Below are 19,119 nucleotides of genomic sequence, written 5' to 3'. Positions count from 1 at the left end.
AATTTGTAGAAACAATTTTTAGGCCCTAAGTCCCGTTTCGGGTAGGTGTTTGAAACAGTTGTCATATGTAATAACTTAATTTTATGTATATATTATCGTGTTATGCATGCGTAGCGTATTAGTTTGTTTATATATCGTGAATCAAAACAAAGGATGAACCGCATGCCCATGCGCATAGTTAACCAAAACTCATGCGTATGCGCAGGTACGGCGTAAAATAAACCAATACTTTAGCAATTTAGATTCAAAAACTACTGCGTTATTGCTTTGTCATGTACTAGAGGTGCACTTTAGCTGTATGGTAAGCAACGCAACTAAAAACAAACCAATGCTTTTATGCTTAGGAGTTCCTCAAGCAAACCAATGCGAGAGTAATTACGCACAAGCAAACCAATGCTTGTATTTTTAAGTTAACTTGGCAACCATCTAGTCTGCGTGGTGCTTGGCTAGGGGAAAACCAATTCCCTTCACCTGCCGTTAATGTCTAGCCTTGTAACTAAACAGGCTTCTGCCGCACAGGGGCTAGAGGACACCCCTTAAGTAGGCAGGAACCGCATACAAAAAAGTAATGAACACACTACAAAAGTATGCGCGAGTAAATATTTAATTGGCATTAATCATGATTACAACCGCGACACATCCAAACGGACGGAAAATACAGAAAAAATAATGTGCTAAAATAAGTTGGAGTGATCAGGTCCATCCAGCTACATATAACATTTTTTCAACAACGTCGCGTGCCAAGTGCGTTTCACAGGTTTTTCATCTAATGTCTTGAGATGGTATGCCCCGGTGTTGCTTGCTTTTGCTACCTTGTATGGACCTTCCCAACGGGGGCCCAATTTCCCAGTATCCTTCACATGACTTGCGTCGTTCTGAAGCCAAACTAAGTCCCCGCACTTATAAGAGCGCGAACGCACACGCTGATTGTAGTACTTTGCAATTTTCTGCTTATTATTGGCTTCGTTTATCGCCGCAGAGAGTCTGCGTTCTTCCAGCAAGTTAAGATTTTCCCACAAAGCTTCTGAGTTATTTTGCTCGTTAAAATTCTGTATGCGGAACGTTGGTACCTCAATTTATGCGGGCACAACAGCTTCTGACCCGTAGACCAAACTGAATGGAGTCTCACCAGTGCTTGCTTTTGGTGTTGTTCTATGCGCCCATAAAACCTTTGGCAATTCGTCCACCCAACCAACTCTACCATGGCCCAATCTAGCTTTGATTCCAGCCACTATGTCCCGGTTGGTGACTTCACACTGGCCATTCGCCTGTGGATGCTCGACGGATGTAAAAGTTTGCTTAATATTAAGCTCCGCGCACCAGCTGCGGAGAGGATCGCCCACAAACCGCGTACCGTTATCACTAACAATTTCATTTGGTATGCCGAATCGACAGACAATGTCTTCCCATACAAAATTTCGCACCCTTTTTCCTGAAATTGTTGCCAGCGATCTTGCTTCAACCCACTTCGTGAAATAGTCGATTGCAACAATTAAGAATTTGATATTTCCTGCGTGCGCAGAGTATGCGTAAGATACTGATGTAAATAGCATATGGTATAAAATAAATGATAATATTACCTCGGCCTTTTGGAAATGGTCCGACTATGTCAATTGCCCATTTGCAGAATGGCCATGGTGAGGAGACTGGTATCATTGGATGCGCAGGTGCCCTGCTGATAGGTGCATGTATTTGGCAAGATTCGCATTGCTTAACTATGCGCGCGGTATCTACGTACATAGTGGGCCAATAATAACCTAGCCGCATAATTTTTGACACAATAGACCTGTGCCCCGAATGAAGAGCGCATGCATCTTCATGCACCTCGCGTATAACCTCCTCTGCCTCTTTCGGACCAATACACCTTAAGTGCGGTCCTAAATATTTTTTTCGATATAGGACGTTACCCTCAAGGGCATACGGTGGTGCCTTGGTGCGGACTTTCTTTGCATCAATGGAATCCGCAGGTGAGGTACCGTCCTGCAGGAAAGCAATAATAGGTGTCATCCTTGTTGAGCTGGATTCCTCAACAGGTGCCACTAAAGGCATCATAACAATTGATTTCGCATGGAGTTCTTCTATAAGAACTTTCTTCCCCAGATGATCAAAGGCCAAAGCAGCCAATTTTCTAAGCACATCCGCCTTCTTATTTTGCCCCCGCATGACGTGGGAGATTTGAAAAGCCTCAAACTGGTCAGCGAGCTTATGAACAAGCGATAAATACTGTTGCATGGCTATGTCATGCGCTTCAAAGTCTCCGCTGACTTGACTGCATACCAGCTCTGAATCCACATAAGCGTGCAGAATTTTAACATTTAATTTATGCACAATACGCATACCTGCTAACAAAGCCTCGTATTCTGCTTCGTTGTTCGTAACAGCAAAATTAAACCGCAGCACATATGTATGCTCTTCACCATCTGGGCCAGTTAAAATTACACCTGCGTCGGCTGCGCTGCAGGCACCATCAGTGTATAATTCCCATGGTGACAAAGGTGGCACAGGCGTATCCTGATGCTCTGCCGATGCCTCAACATCCGCAGGTAACTCTGCTAGGTAATCCGCAAGTATTTAACCCTTAACTGCACTGCGCGAAGAAAAATTTATTTCATGTTTTCCTAACTCAACTGCCCATTTAGCCATTCGGCCAGAAATCTCAGGGTTGTATAACACCTGAAATAAAAATGATTGTGTTAGTCAATGTGGTAACCCCGGACATTGCCGCAAATTAGGCATATACCAACCTGCTTGATATGTTGATCAGTTAGAACCACAATTGGATGTGCTTGAAAGTATCGGTGCAAACGCCGCGCCGTGTAGACTAGCGCATATACTAGCTTTTCTATTGGTGAATAGTTTACTTCGCTTGATGTCAGCGTCTTGCTTACGAAGTAGACCGGCATTTGATTCTGAGAAAACCTCAGAGTTAACTTTCTGCGAAATAAATAATGTATGTAAATAAAAGTAGATTACCTTTCCACGATCTGCGATAAGAACTGAGCTGATAGCCTCTTTCCATGCCGCAAGGTACAGCGTAAGTGTTGGTAATTCAGCGAGCACCTTCTTCATCTCCTGAAAGGCCGCTTCTGCTTCCTGAGTCCATACGAAGTCTTTTTTCTTTAAACAATTCTTCAAAGTATTGAAGAATGGTAGCTGTCGTTCTGCGGCCTTCGACAAGAACCGCGTGATCGCCGCAAGTTTCCCGGTTAGACTCTGCACATCCTTCTTTGTTTTTGGAGATGGCAAACTATCAATGGCTTTGATATTTTTGGGATTCTCCTTGATTCCTCGCGCCGTCACCACATGACCTAGATATTTGCCTTCCTCTTCCCCAAAAACTACACTTCAGCGGATTGAGCTTCATGTTGATTCTGCGTAAAGACGCAAATGTTTCTTGGATGTCCGCGAGCATTTCTTCTTCAGTGTTACTCTTAATTACCAAGTCATCAACATACGCTTCAAGATTCCTACCAATTTGGTGTTTGAATGCCGCATCAATTACGCGCTGATAGGTTGCGCCTGCGTTTTTTAATCCGAAAGGCATCTTCGTATAGCATTAAATACCCTGCGGCGTATGAAAAGCAGTTTTGTCCTCATCTTCTATGGGCATTAAGATTTGGTGATAACCCTTGTATGCGTCCAGAAAACACTTGTACCGAAAACCTGACAATGATTCTACCTTCCAGTCTATCTCCGAGAGAGGGTAGTTGTCCTTGGGACACGCTTTATTGATGTCTTTAAAATCAACACACATCCGCCAATTAGCATCAGACTTTTTCACCAACACCGAATTAGCGACCCATGTCTGGTACCGTACCTCTCATAGAATGTTTGCTTTGACAAGGTTATCTACTTCTGCGCACAGCCAATCACTGCGCTCGAGAGCCATATGTCGCTTCTTTTGTCTTATGAGTGTAAGTGATGGATTGACGTTCAACTTATGTTCCGCAATATCACGCGGGACCCCAGTCATGTCTGATTCTCGCCATGCGAAAACATCTGCATTTGCGGATAATATTCCATGCAACTTAGCCTTAGTTTCAGCTGACAAGTATGCGCCGATTTTAATACGCTTGTCCGGATACAAGCGGTTAGCGATGACCGTACTGCTCGCAAGTTGTTCTCCCATGGTGGGAATGTTTACTGGCACAACTGAACTGCATAACTCGGTTGTTTGATGTGACGCAATCATGGCAATTATTCCTACTGTAGGAAACTTAATCAAGCCATGCACCACCGACGGTATAATGTTAAAACGTCGTATGAAATTTCTCCCTGGTAGCGCATTGTACCGTGAAGTTGAACGAACCATGTAAAAGTCAACTAATTCGTGCCTGACCAACTGTGGATCCTTATCATCTGCCAGCTCTATCATTAGTTTTATCCGGCCTAGCGGCCATGAGCTTTCTCCAGAGAACCCTGATAGCGTGATATCAGGCTGGCGTAACTGCGCTTTAACTTCTGCGGGAAGGAAACGATAGCAATGCTCATACATAATATCGATGCCCCTACCAGTGTCAACATGCATGCGCTTAACCTGTATTTCGCAATTTGGGATGCGACACTTGATGACAATGGGCTCATTAATTGTATCGATTGACATTACAGGAGGGAAAGTGATTGGGAGAAGTTCCCAATCCTGGTGATCATTGGACTTTCTCCGCTGGCTAACTTTCTCTGCGTCAACCATGTTAATGGTTAAGTCGGCATTTTTTGTTTTATCAACTTTCTGCCATGCGAAAGTTTTAGCCTTTGACCCTTCCTCTGCGGCTTTTCCCTTGTCCTTCTTATGTGGTTTTAGCTGATCTAATTTACCTGCGCGCAGTGCCTCGAGCACTCGTTCCATCAAGTTTTTACATCGATTAGTGTCATGACCATAATCATCATGGAATTCACAATACTTTGTTTTATCCCGCTTACCAAATTCTGTAAGCGGAGTTGGAACCACAAAGGTCGCGCACACTAGTTCTGTTGCCAAAATTTCCTTTGGTGTTTTAGACAAACTTTTCAGTAGCGCATAGTTCTGATTATTGATGTCGCGCTGGTTACTGTTTCGATAATTGCCACTTGATTTCCCTTTATTATTTCTGATAGGACCACCGCTAGGATACCTTCCGCGAGAGTTGTTACCGCAATTTTGATCACGCGAACGATCATCATCGTCTTTCCTTTCGTTGCGTGAGCTAGCTGTTGGAATATCATTATCTTCGCCACTCCGCATATAGTCATGGCATTCATTAAGCGCTTCAGCATAAGTTGTTGGCACCGTATGGCGCAAACGCTTGACCAACGTTGGGTGACGCTCTGAGTTTATACCATGTATGAGTCCGGAAATCTGTTGCTCTGGCTTAAGATCTGGTATACGCAGACACTCATTAGTATATCTTGTGAGAAATTCACCCAAGAGATACCTTGGATTTCTGCACAATATCATGACATTCGATATGAGTGCGTTTGCGTGGTCTCTGATTCTGATACTGCAGCAAAAACTTCGTCCGCAGATCCATGAACCCGGCTATACTACCCGCCTTGAGTTTATTAAACCATTCACGAGCAATACCCTGCAGTGTCATAGGAAATATCTGACACGTAACCGGATCCACCCAACCTTGAGTGCGTATTGCGCCTTCGAAACGCTGTAAGAAGTCATCTGGATCAGTTAAGCCATTGTAAGTACCCAACGTACGAGGTATCTTTGGCGCTGATGGAAACGGATATGCAGCTATATGCAGAGGAAACTTATCAAAAGTGGTTGGTAGCTCAAAGGGTGGTTTAACAGGGTCCCATTTCAATCCCGCAAAGAAACGCTTCATCATGTCCTGAACAAAGTCAGGCTGTGAAAATAAGTGAGCCATATTAGAAGGTGCGGCCTGCATAAATTGACCTGCAAGATTTGCCTGCCCCTGAATATTTTGCCAAGGTTGAACCTGCATCTGCGGAAATAACCAAGGCTACTGCGTTGGAAAAGAAGGAAGACTTGAAGGCGCAGAGTATACAGGTGGTTGCAAAGGGACCGAAACCTGTGGTGCAGATATCTACGAAACTTGAGGATACGCTGTTAAGAGTCCAACCGTATGCGCAGTACATTGCTGTTGCGCAGTTATCGACGTCCAATGAGAGTTTGTGTCTGGAATGACACCAAACTCCCAACTATTAAGTAATGCCTGCGCATCCCCAGGAGTCAGAAATTGCGAAACTGGACGCGGTGGTTGCCAAGGTTGCAACGATGTAAACGATGAATTCTGATGAATACTCTGCGTCTGCAGAGGGATTGAAACCGTGGTACTATAAATAGGTACCTGGCCGCAGCATACCACATGCGGGCCTACTGTTTCACCGCTAGCACCTACCAAGATAACTGATGTTAAAGCGAAGGGGTACAAAATAGTAGTATTTTTACTGCGAAATACTATTAAATATGATACAATTTTACACAAGTTATTTATTTATTTATAGAGTGGATATACCTAAACCTTGCTACAACACTTATAAGCAGTGTACCTAATCGTACAGTAGTGTAGTTTTTAGTAAGTCCGGTTCATTCCACAGGGAGCTAGCCAAGTTTAACGCTATATTTTTAAAACTATATTTGTAAATATATATATATATATAAATAAGTAGTATTATTATTATAAAAGGGGGTTTTTACCGTTTAATGACCGGTTTTTCGATTTTAAAACTTTAGTCGTAGTTAAAACCTAATGTAAAATATTAAATATATAAAAGACTTAATTTAAAGCGTAAAGTAAATAACAATAATTAAAGTGTGAATAATTAAAGTGCGATAAAATAAAATTGCGATAATTAAAAAGTGCGATAATTAAAAGTGCAATTAAATATGAAATAAAGAAATTATGCTTATTTAAACTTCCGTAATCATGATGTTTGACGTGTTGATTTTAGTTTTATTACCATGGGTTAATTGTCCTTTGTCCTGGATTATTCAATATGTCCGTCTGGTTTTTGTCCATAACAGTCCATCAGTCAAAAATATAAAGTGCGAGTGTCCTCGTCAAATTATCCTTATATCCGAAGTCAAATATTCCAACTAATTGGGGACTTAATCTATAATTACACCAATTTTCCTTGTATATAATTCACCCCTGTTTTAATAAGTCCATAAACTATTAATCCATTCCCGTGTCCGGTTAAATGAACGATTATTAGTACTTATAAATATCCCGCCCATCGTGTCCGATCGAGTGTATGTGGTTATTTATAGGTACGTCCAATTGTAAATCTTTATATTAAATTAACAAACTATCATTTAATTAAACAAATATAAAGCCCATTAATAGCCCATAGTCCAATTTCCACAAGTGTCGTTCTTTTATCCAAACCCCAATTATGGTACAAAGCCCAATTATCCAATTTTAATATTTAGCCCAACATCACGATTACTTCGGCTTAAATAAGCATAATAATAACTTAGCTACGAGACATTAATTTAAAAAGGTTGAACATAACTTACAATGATTAATAATAGTTTAGCGTTACACGGACAGAATTTCGACTTACACCCTTACAACATTCGCTAACATACCCTTATTATTAAAATTAAAATTAAAATTAAAATTATAATATATATATATATATATATATATATATATATATATATATATATATATATATATATATATATATATATATATATATATATATATATACACGTTTGAGAGATGGAGAAGGAAAAAGATGTGTTTTTGTTCGCTGAAACTCGTCGCCTATTATAGATATGGCCAGCATTTCAGGGCCATGCGATCGCATGGCTTTGATGCCTGATTCCCATACGATCGCATGGAGGGCTGTTCCAGCTCACACTCATTTGTACACTAGTTTGCCGACGGTTTATATATATAATATATATATATATATATATATATATATATATATATATATATATATATATATATATATATATATATATAATTTTAAGAATTATTTATATATTATATTATATTCATGTGCATAGTTGACTTGTAATTTTTAGTCCGTTGCGTCGAGCATTGAGAGTTGACTCTGGTCCCGATTCCGGATTTTCGAACGTCCTTTCGTACTATTTAATATCTTGTACTTTGCGTTTTGCGTCTTGTATTCTTGTAATTTTGAGACGTTTCTCATCAATAATTTGAACCACTTTGATTGTACTTTGTACTTTTGAGCTTTTTGGTCGTTTGCGTCTTCAATTCATCGAATCTGTCTTTTGTCTTCACCTTTTATTATTTAAACGAATATCACTTGTAAATAGAACAATTGCAACTAAAAGCTTGTCTTTCTTGAGGGATAATGCTATGAAATATATGTTCGTTTTTAGCATTATCAAATATTCCCACACTTGAGCATTGCTTGTCCTTAAGCAATATAGTCTTGAAATAAAAATACTAGAATCACTTCTTTATTCTTCACACTTTGTACATCAGTGATTTCTATACGGCAGTATGAACAATGATAATAACGATGTGGTTTACAGTCCCACATGACTATAAAAATTTAGATCCTTTAAGGAAATTGGATCTTTATGAAAACATTTGATCTTTTGAAAATTAAATCTAGATTTTACCCTAGATAAGTTTTCAGGAATAACCCTTCACCGGTGTTTGCGAAATTGTTTTTGTGGGTTTGGTGAGTTTCAGATTTGAAAATTTTAGCTCAAAACTTGCGGTTTTGTGTCACCCACTTGCTAACCTTATATTGGAAAAGCAACACGTCCAGTATACTTGATCCGTATATTACCTTTCGGTAAACTACCGTCCGGTTGTAAAGGAAAGCGTTGAACAAGCAACTGTTAAGGCAATGTCCCGTGACATGCTTTTAATTATGGTCTATAACGTGTCGGATGCAATTACTATCCTTTGTAGGAGCAATAGTAAAGATCACCCTATAATTTTTCGGTCTGGCACAAGGTCCTGTCGTCGACCATGCTATGCAACCACCGTTCTTACGGTTGACACCCGATTTGGTTCAGGTGACCTAATGAATTCCAGGTGAATTCCTAGGATTTTACGTTCAATGGTAATGAACGCATTAAAAATGGGTTTTCAGAAATCAAATCGGTTTGTAATTTTGATCAAAATATTTTCTCGTTCAAGCTCGAGTTTAGATATCATCAAATTCCAAGAGTTTGAATTCTCAATCTTTAAAATTCAATCTCAAGGATTGAGTAATATCAGTCTTAAAAGCTGATTTTTGATCTTTAAGGAGGTTATCCTTTCTGGGGATCTAATTCATTAGTCTTATCAAGCTAATTTGCACGGCGCCCTCCCCATTTTACGAGACAGATCCTCTCATGGTTAGGATAAGTCTAACCACTTGGCGACCCTGTTTGATGTTGAGGTCTGTGAATTTCCAGCTGATTTTCGAGAAAACTTTTCAAGGTTTTTCGTAGACTCTACAACTGGTCTGGATGACAACTTCCTGACCTAAATCAAGAAGCGCGTGTATTTTTCGAAAGACTTTAGTTCCTTTTAATAATGGAATTGATTCATCGTGTAGATCCATCTTTTCTTTCAAATATATTATAAGAAATTGGGTAAAACTGATAAAATTGTCCAAAACAAAAGTATCTTTAGTTATTTGTACAAAAATATGTGATATATGTTTTAAATAACTTGGTAAATTTTTCCTACACTTGGCTTTTATTTTTCTTTCTTTGCCTTTTTATTGTCCTCTATTCCATTTTAAATGAATTCTAACATTTTGGGTTGTTTCTCAATTTATGTCCTTTCCGAGGTAACAATAATTTCGTTGTTAACACTTAGTTTTATTGCTCATAAATATGTATAAACATGATTTTGAGTTCATTTAATTGAAAATTTTGAAAAATTTTACTAGAATTGGGTAGTCAGTATATAAGACTAGGGCTGTTCTTTATTATCAGAGAGCACTAGATTCTAATACAACTACTGCGTTATTAGTATTTTTAATGGTAACCAAGTGTTTAAGTCAAAAAATTTAAAAAATCCGAAAGAATTTAACCCCTTCCCACACTTAAGATCTTGCAATGCCCTCATTTGCAAGAAATCAGTAACAATTTAAATTATTGAGGGTGATTAGCGTAGAAAAATGATTAAATCTTACCAAAGTTTCCAAACATATTGACGTTTGTTTGTTGAATGATAAATGGTGCACATCATTTGTTCATTCCGTCTTGTTGTTACATCACATTTGTTTTTCGTTTTGTCGTCAAAATTAGTAGCTTTTGCTGAACTTAATGCCAGTCTTTGAAAATGCGCTGTTTTACCATGTTGTGTATATGAAATAAAATACATACAATACAAATATAAACATGCATGATAATTTGAAATGAGACTTAAAATCCCACTTTCAAATCAAATATGAAATATTAGTACAACATAATAAAAATATTAAACTTACATAAAAGTATCAATATTTGTATGTTTAAACATAAATAAATAGAAATAATAAAAAGATAAAAATCATAGAAATCACCAACGGGAACTATATCAATCTGGATAGGGGTTCCAGTTCATGTCATCAGTCGGGTTCCATGGTTGGTGATAGGTGTACTGATAGGCCTGGTTAAGGTCGTAGAGAGTAAATGGTGGTCTCATATCAGGCTGGTGTGGAGGATAGTAAGCAGATCGGGTCAGTACGTAGTGATCTTGAGGTGATAGCCGGCTCATGATCTGATGCTGATGATAGTGCCATCTATCATGTTGTCGTTGCCTAGAATGCTCGTACTCATTCCGGGCTTGCCACTGCTCGTATCGACTATGTCTATCCTGGTTTGTCATTTCTACCTCATCTATACACTGGTAGACGTCAGTCATAGCCTCCCTAATGACATCCCTAATGTCATCTGCTTCCTCCATTTCCTCATGTGAACCTCTCTCTACCTGTGGATGACGACCAACATATGGCACTGCCTGATTGCGTCTGCTCTTCAATACCTTAGCACCCTGATAGACCTTCAATCCTAAAGTATCATCCTGTTCCCTACATACCATAAGAGGACCCCCCTTGATCCCTATCTACACCCAAATACTCTCCAATGAGAGTAACAAAAATACCTCCTCCTATTATTCCCTCTTCCTGTATTCCTTCCACTATCTTAGACAAATAAAAACCAACACAGTAGGGGATATTAATAAAGCCTCTTGGGTCTCGAATACACTTAAGGTAAAATAAATCATGTAAGGTCATTTTCTCCTTGTTGTGACCTCTCTGTGTAATCGAGTTAGCCAGAAATCTAAGAATTATACGAAGCTCGGCTCTGTGAATATGTAAGTAGGAGTGTGTTTCTGCCCGCCCAAAAATATTATAATCTGACATACACCTCCAGACGGCTTTAGCATCAAAATTCCTATCTACCCTTTCACCATGATAAATCAAATTTGTACAATTGGGTAATAGTAATTCAGCGGGCGTATATATCTGTAAAGCCCTGGCCATGTCCAGCATGGACATCCTGTACATTCTACGGCCAAGTATAAATCTAAGAAAACTTCTATCATCTAACCTAACTACATCCGCATTAAGTGAAATAGTACTCATAAGCTCAACGCACCATTCCTTATATACAGGCCTACGAATGGTGAATAAACGTTCCCAATCGGGAAAAGAAGAGCTACCATACCTTTGGATCAAATGTTGTCTAACTGAGTTAGCTAGTTGGACCCTTTCCAAAGGTTCCCAGTCGATTACCCTTGGCACTTCTACATTTTTTGTTACCATTTTGAATTTGTTACTTTGATATGTCGGGTAATCTCTCCAACTCCGATCAAATCTCAAATTGGGATGCAACTGTTCTTCATGAATCGTTGGGTGTTGTACTATCGGATGCATCGAAAATACTACGTAGGCATCAACATATTCTTGTTGCGGATCATAATAAGGTACGTGTTGATCAGGTTGTTGTTGTTGTTGTTCCTGTTGTTGCTCCTGTTCAGGTTCATATTGCATTTCTGGTTCAGGTTCTGGAGCAGGTTGTCTAGATGATGATGATGCACCATCAGTATTAGTAAATCTCTGCAAAACACATTAAACACAAATTTTGTGCATCCAAATATGTATTAGTGTTAGCAAAATAACAACTTGAAATAATTACAATAACATGTTTAATCAAAATTAAACTTATACACATTTTCACAATTTTAACAATTCTACACTTTTTCAAATAAGCATATACGAAAATGTTTACAAAGTTCATAAGCATTCAACTTAAATAACATGTTACAATAACCATTACTAGCAATTAAACAAGTTTCAAATGGCATTTACATCAATTTAATCAAGTTCATGAATTTTAGACCTAAAAAGTCTACTTTAATTCTCAAAAATCATGTTTAGGATCAAAGTTTGGATCATTTAGCTACCTAAACATGTTACACTACTTAATTTAGCAATAATTCATGACAAAAATCGGCCATAAGCTATTTATATCAAAAAGCCCCAAATTGCTCAAGAACACAAACCCTAGATTCCTAAATATTTTGAAGTTTTTGGCTACAAATCATGTTAAATAGCATCAATCTAGGTTATACATGCATAAAATACTAACAATTTAACTCTAATTACACTATAAATTAACAAAATCAAATTAGGTAAATTATAGCTCAAGAACAATAAAAATCAAATTTAAAGAGGTTTAGGGGTGTAATTGTTACCCTTCTTGATAAACTTCTTATCAAATTCATGATTAGAGCGGATTATAGCAAGAAATTTGGTTGATTTTGGTGAAAATTTGATGAAAATTGAGAGAGTTTGTGAGTAGGTTCGTGTGTTTTGTGTGTGTGTGTGTGATGCAGCAGCAGACCCGCTGGAAATTTTGTTCCTAACCTGAAATTGGTCTCCATGCGACCGCATGGAAATGAAGGCCAAACCCCATGCGATCACATAGGGTATTTTTTTTATTTTTTATAAAAACCTTATACTTTTAAAACATAAATCAATAAATTTAAAAATTTGTTTCTTTTTAGAATGAGGGCGTTTCGGATCGTTGTCCTAGTCCGTCTCTCAACAAAGTTTTAAAATTTTGTCACTTTTAAGCGCGGTTTTAAAAGCAAAGATTTTTGAGTTTTTTAAATGTTTTTGGCATACTTTAATTCAATAAGATTAAAAATAATGATAATAAAATTTCTCGTCCCTCCCTTGGGTAAAGCAATTTCGGTTCAACGACCTAGTTTTCAACTCACGACGAATTTTAAAAATCATATTTTTAACTTAGTGAAATAAAGTAAATTTTTATTTTTAAATTCACACCAAACTTTAATTTAAAATGCATAAAATTAAAAATTCATATTATTAATATTTTAAAAATTCACACCAAACTTATATTATATTTTTGTTTTTATACATACAAACTTATATTAAAAATATTAATTTTTCAAATAGGTACAAACTTAAATATATTGATTTTAAAAAGTTTACAATAATAATTTAATATTTATATGTTAATTTTAAAAACATGGTAAAAATAAAATTAAAAATCTTTTTGGTCTTTTATCCCACTTTAATCAATCAAATATTATCAAAAATTTACGCCCCTCTTTTCGGTAAAGTAATTTCGGTTCAACGACCTAGTTTTACTCCTGACGAATTTCTGAAATATTTTGGGTTGATTGATTAAAGATATTTATACCTTAATAATAAACGGTAAATTTCGCAGTGATGTAATAAATTTTTGTATGATATCAATAATTTCGGTTACGCATACCTAATTTTATTGAATACCAATTTAATACTGTATAGCGAACGATTCAGTGTTTATTATCAAAAGGTTAAAAGCAAAAAAAAAAAAAAAAAAAAAAAACTGTACATACTTACCTGTTGTAGTGACCCGAACTTTTCCATGTTTATATATATTAATTGAGATTGATATTTACATGATTAAATGTTTCCAACATGTTAAGCAATCAAACTTGTTAAGACTTGATTAATTGAAATATGTTTCATATAGACAATTGACCACCCAAGTTGACCGGTGATTCACGAACGTTAAAACTTGTAAAAACTATATGATGACATATATATGGATATATATATAGTTAACATGATACTATGATAAGTAAACATATCATTAAGTATATTAACAATGAACTACATATGTAAAAACAAGACTACTAACTTAATGATTTTTAAACGAGACATATATGTAACGATTATCGTTGTAAAGACATTTAATGTATATATATATATCATATTAAGAGATATTCATACATGATAATATAATAATTTAAAATCTCATTTGATATTATAAACATTGGGTTAACAACATTTAACAAGATCGTTAACCTAAAGGTTTCAAAACAACACTTACATGTAACGACTAACGATGACTTAACGACTCAGTTAAAATGTATATACATGTAGTGTTTTAATATGTATTTATACACTTTTGAAAGACTTCAATACACTTATCAAAATACTTCTACTTAACAAAAATGCTTACAATTACATCCTCATTCAGTTTCATCAACAATTCTACTCGTATGCACCCGTATTCGTACTCGTACAATACACAGCTTTTAGATGTATGTACTATTGGTATATACACTCCAATAATCAGCTCTTAGCAGCCCATGTGAGTCACCTAACACATTTAGGAACCATCATTTGGCAACTAGCATGAAATATCTCATAAAATTACAAAAATTTGAGTAATCATTCATGACTTATTTACATGAAAACAAAATTACATATCCTTTATATCTAATCCATACACTAACGACCAAAAACACCTACAAACACTTTCATTCTTCAATTTTCTTCATCTAATTGATCTCTCTCAAGTTCTATCTTCAAGTTCTAAGTGTTCTTCATATATTCTACAAGTTCTAGTTACATAAAATCAAGAATACTTTCAAGTTTGCTAGCTCACTTCCAATCTTGTAAGGTGATCATCCAACCTCAAGAAATCTTTGTTTCTTACAGTAGGTTATCATTCTAATACAAGGTAATAATCATATTCAAACTTTGGTTCAATTTCTATAACTATAACAATCTTATTTCAAGTGATGATCTTACTTGAACTTGTTTTCGTGTCATGATTCTGCTTCAAGAACTTCGAGCCATCCAAGGATCCGTTGAAGCTAGATCCATTTTTTCTCTTTTCCAGTAGGTTTATCCAAGGAACTCAAGGTAGTAATGATGTTCATAACATCATTCGATTCATACATATAAAGCTATCTTATTCGAAGGTTTAAACTTGTAATCACTAGAACATAGTTTAGTTAATTCTAAACTTGTTCGCAAACAAAAGTTAATCCTTCTAACTTGACTTTTAAAATCAACTAAACACATGTTCTATATCTATATGATATGCTAACTTAATGATTTAAAACCTGGAGACACGAAAAACACCGTAAAACTGGATTTACGCCGTCGTAGTAACACCGCGGGCTGTTTTGGGTTAGTTAATTAAAAACTATGATAAACTTTGATTTAAAAGTTGTTATTCTGAGAAAATGATTTTTATTATGAACATGAAACTATATCCAAAAATTATGGTTAAACTCAAAGTGGAAATATGTTTTCTAAAATGGTCATCTAGACGTCATTCTTTCGACTGAAATGACTACCTTTACAAAAACGACTTGTAACTTATTTTTCCGACTATAAACCTATAATTTTTCTGTTTAGAATCATAAAATAGAGTTCAATATAAAACCATAGCAATTTGATTCACTCAAAACGGATTTAAAATGAAGAAGTTATGGGTAAAACAAGATTGGATAATTTTTCTCATTTTAGCTACGTGAAAATTGGTAACAAATCTATTCCAACCAAAACTTAATCAACTTGTATTGTATATTATGTAATCTTGAGATACCATAGATACGTATACAATGTTTTGACCTATCATGTCGACACATCTATATATATTTCGGAACAACCATAGACACTCTATATGTGAATGTTGGAGTTCCAACATTCACATATAGAGTGTCTATGGTTGTTTTGAAATATATATAGATGTGTCGACATGATAGGTCGAAACATTGTATACGTGTCTATGGTATTTCAAGATTACATAATATACAATACAAGTTGATTAAGTTATGGTTGGAATAGATTTGTTACCAATTTTCACGTAGCTAAAATGAGAAAAATTATCCAATCTTGTTTTACCCATAACTTCTTCATTTTAAATCCGTTTTGAGTGAATCAAATTGCTATGGTTTTATATTGAACTCTATTTTATGAATCTAAACAGAAAAAGTATAGGTTTATAGTCGTAAAAATAAGTTACAAGTCGTTTTTGTAAAGGTAGTCATTTCAGTCGAAAGAACGACGTCTAGATGACCATTTTAGAAAACATACTTCCACTTTGAGTTTAACCATAATTTTTGGATATAGTTTCATGTTCATAATAAAAATCATTTTCTCAGAATAATAACTTTTAAATCAAAGTTTATCATAGTTTTTAATTAACTAACCCAAAACAGCCCGCGGTGTTACTACGACGGCGTAAATCCGGTTTTACGGTGTTTTTCGTGTCTCCAGGTTTTAAATCATTAAGTTAGCATATCATATAGATATAGAACATGTGTTTAGTTGATTTTAAAAGTCAAGTTAGAAGGATTAACTTTTGTTTGCGATCAAGTTTAGAATTAACTAAACTATGTTCTAGTGATTACAAGTTTAAACCTTCGAATAAGATAGCTTTATATGTATGAATCGAATGATGTTATGAACATCATTACTACCTTAAGTTCCTTGGATAAACCTACTGGAAAATAGAAAAAATGGATCGAGCTTCAGCGGATCCTTGGATGGCTCGAAGTTCTTGAAGCAGAATCATGACACGAAAACAAGTTCAAGTAAGATCATCACTTGAAATAAGATTGTTATAGTCATAGAAATTGAACCAAAGTTTGAATATGATTATTACCTTGTATTAGAATGATAACCTACTGTAAGAAACAAAGATTTCTTGAGGTTGGATGATCACCTTACAAGATTGAAAGTGAGCTAGCAAACTTGAAAGTATTCTTGATTTTATGTAACTAGAACTTGTAGAATATATGAAGAACACTTAGAACTTGAAGATAGAACTTGAGAGAGATCAATTAGATGAAGAAAATTGAAGAATGAAAGTTTTTGTAGGTGTTTTTGGTCGTTGGTGTATGGATTAGATATAAAGGATATGTAATTTTGTTTTCATGTAAATAAGTCATGAATGATTACTCATATTTTTGTAATTTTATGAGATATTTCATGCTAGTTCCCAAATGATGGTTCCCACATGTTTTAGGTGACTCACATGGGCTGCTAAGAGCTGATTATTGGAGTGTATATACCAATAGTACATACATATAAAAGCTGTGTATTGTACGAGTATGAATACGGGTGCATACGAGTAGAATTGTTGATGAAACTGAACGAGGATGTAATTGTAAGAATTTTTGTTAAGTAGAAGTATTTTGATAAGTGTATTGAAGTCTTTCAAAAGTGTATAAATACATATTAAAACACTACATGTATATACATTTTAACTGAGTCGTTAAGTCATCGTTAGTCGTTACATGTAAGTGTTGTTTTGAAACCTTTAGGTTAACGATCTTGTTAAATGTTGTTAACCCAATGTTTATAATATCAAATGAGATTTTAAATTATTATATTATCATGATATTATCATGTATGAATATCTCTTAATATGATATATATATATATATATATATACATTAAATGTCTTTACAACGATAATCGTTACATATATGTCTCGTTTAAAAATCATTAAGTTAGTAGTCTTGTTTTTACATATGTAGTTCATTGTTAATATACTTAATGATATGTTTACTTATCATAGTATCATGTTAACTATATATATATCCATATATATGTCATCATATAGTTTTTACAAGTTTTAACGTTCGTGAATCACCGGTCAACTTGGGTGGTCAATTGTCTATATGAAACATATTTCAATTAATCAAGTCTTAACAAGTTTGATTGCTTAACATGTTGGAAACATTTAATCATGTAAATATTAATCTCAATTAATATATATAAACATGGAAAAGTTCGGGTCACTACAGTACCTACCCGTTAAATAAATTTCGTCCCGAAATTTTAAGCTGTTGAAGGTGTTGACGAATCTTCTGGAAATAGATGCGGGTATTTCTTCTTCATCTGATCTTCACGCTCCCAGGTGAACTCAGGTCCTCTACAAGCATTCCATCGAACCTTAACAATTGGTATCTTGTTTTGCTTAAGTCTTTTAACCTCACGATCCATTATTTCGACGGGTTCTTCGATGAATTGAAGTTTTTCTTTGATTTGGATTTCATCTAACGGAATAGTGAGATCTTCTTTAGCAAAACATTTCTTCAAATTCGAGATGTGGAAAGTGTTATGTACAGCCGCGAGTTGTTGAGGTAACTCAAGTCGGTAAGCTACTGGTCCGACACGATCAATAATCTTGAATGGTCCAATATACCTTGGATTTAATTTCCCTCGTTTACCAAATCGAACAACGCCTTTCCAAGGTGCAACTTTAAGCATGACCATCTCTCCAATTTCAAATTCTATATCTTTTCTTTTAATGTCAGCGTAGCTCTTTTGTCGACTTTGGGCGGTTTTCAACCGTTGTTGAATTTGGATGATCTTCTCGGTAGTTTCTTGTATAATCTCCGGACCCGTAATCTGTCTATCCCCCACTTCACTCCAACAAATCGGAGACCTGCACTTTTTACCATAAAGTGCTTCAAACGGCGCCATCTCAATGCTTGAATGGTAGCTGTTGTTGTAGGAAAATTCTGCTAACGGTAGATGTCGATCCCAACTGTTTCCGAAATCAATAACACATGCTCGTAGCATGTCTTCAAGCGTTTGTATCGTCCTTTTGCTCTGCCCATCAGTTTGTGGATGATAGGCAGTACTCATGTCTAGACGAGTTCCTAATGCTTGCTGTAATGTCTGCCAGAATCTTGAAATAAATCTGCCATCCCTATCAGAGATAATAGAGATTGGTATTCCATGTCTGGAGACGACTTCCTTCAAATACCGTCTTGCTAACTTCTCCATCTTGTCATCTTCTCTTATTGGCAGAAAGTGTGCTGATTTGGTGAGACGATCAACTATTACCCAAATAGTATCAAAACCACTTGCAGTCCTTGGCAATTTAGTGATGAAATCTATGGTAATGTTTTCCCATTT

This window comes from Rutidosis leptorrhynchoides, chromosome 3 (assembly GCF_046630445.1).
Source record: "Rutidosis leptorrhynchoides isolate AG116_Rl617_1_P2 chromosome 3, CSIRO_AGI_Rlap_v1, whole genome shotgun sequence".
Lineage (NCBI taxonomy): Eukaryota > Viridiplantae > Streptophyta > Magnoliopsida > Asterales > Asteraceae > Rutidosis > Rutidosis leptorrhynchoides.
The sequence above is the reverse complement of the archived record's forward strand: the minus strand, read 5'-3'. Positions refer to the sequence as shown.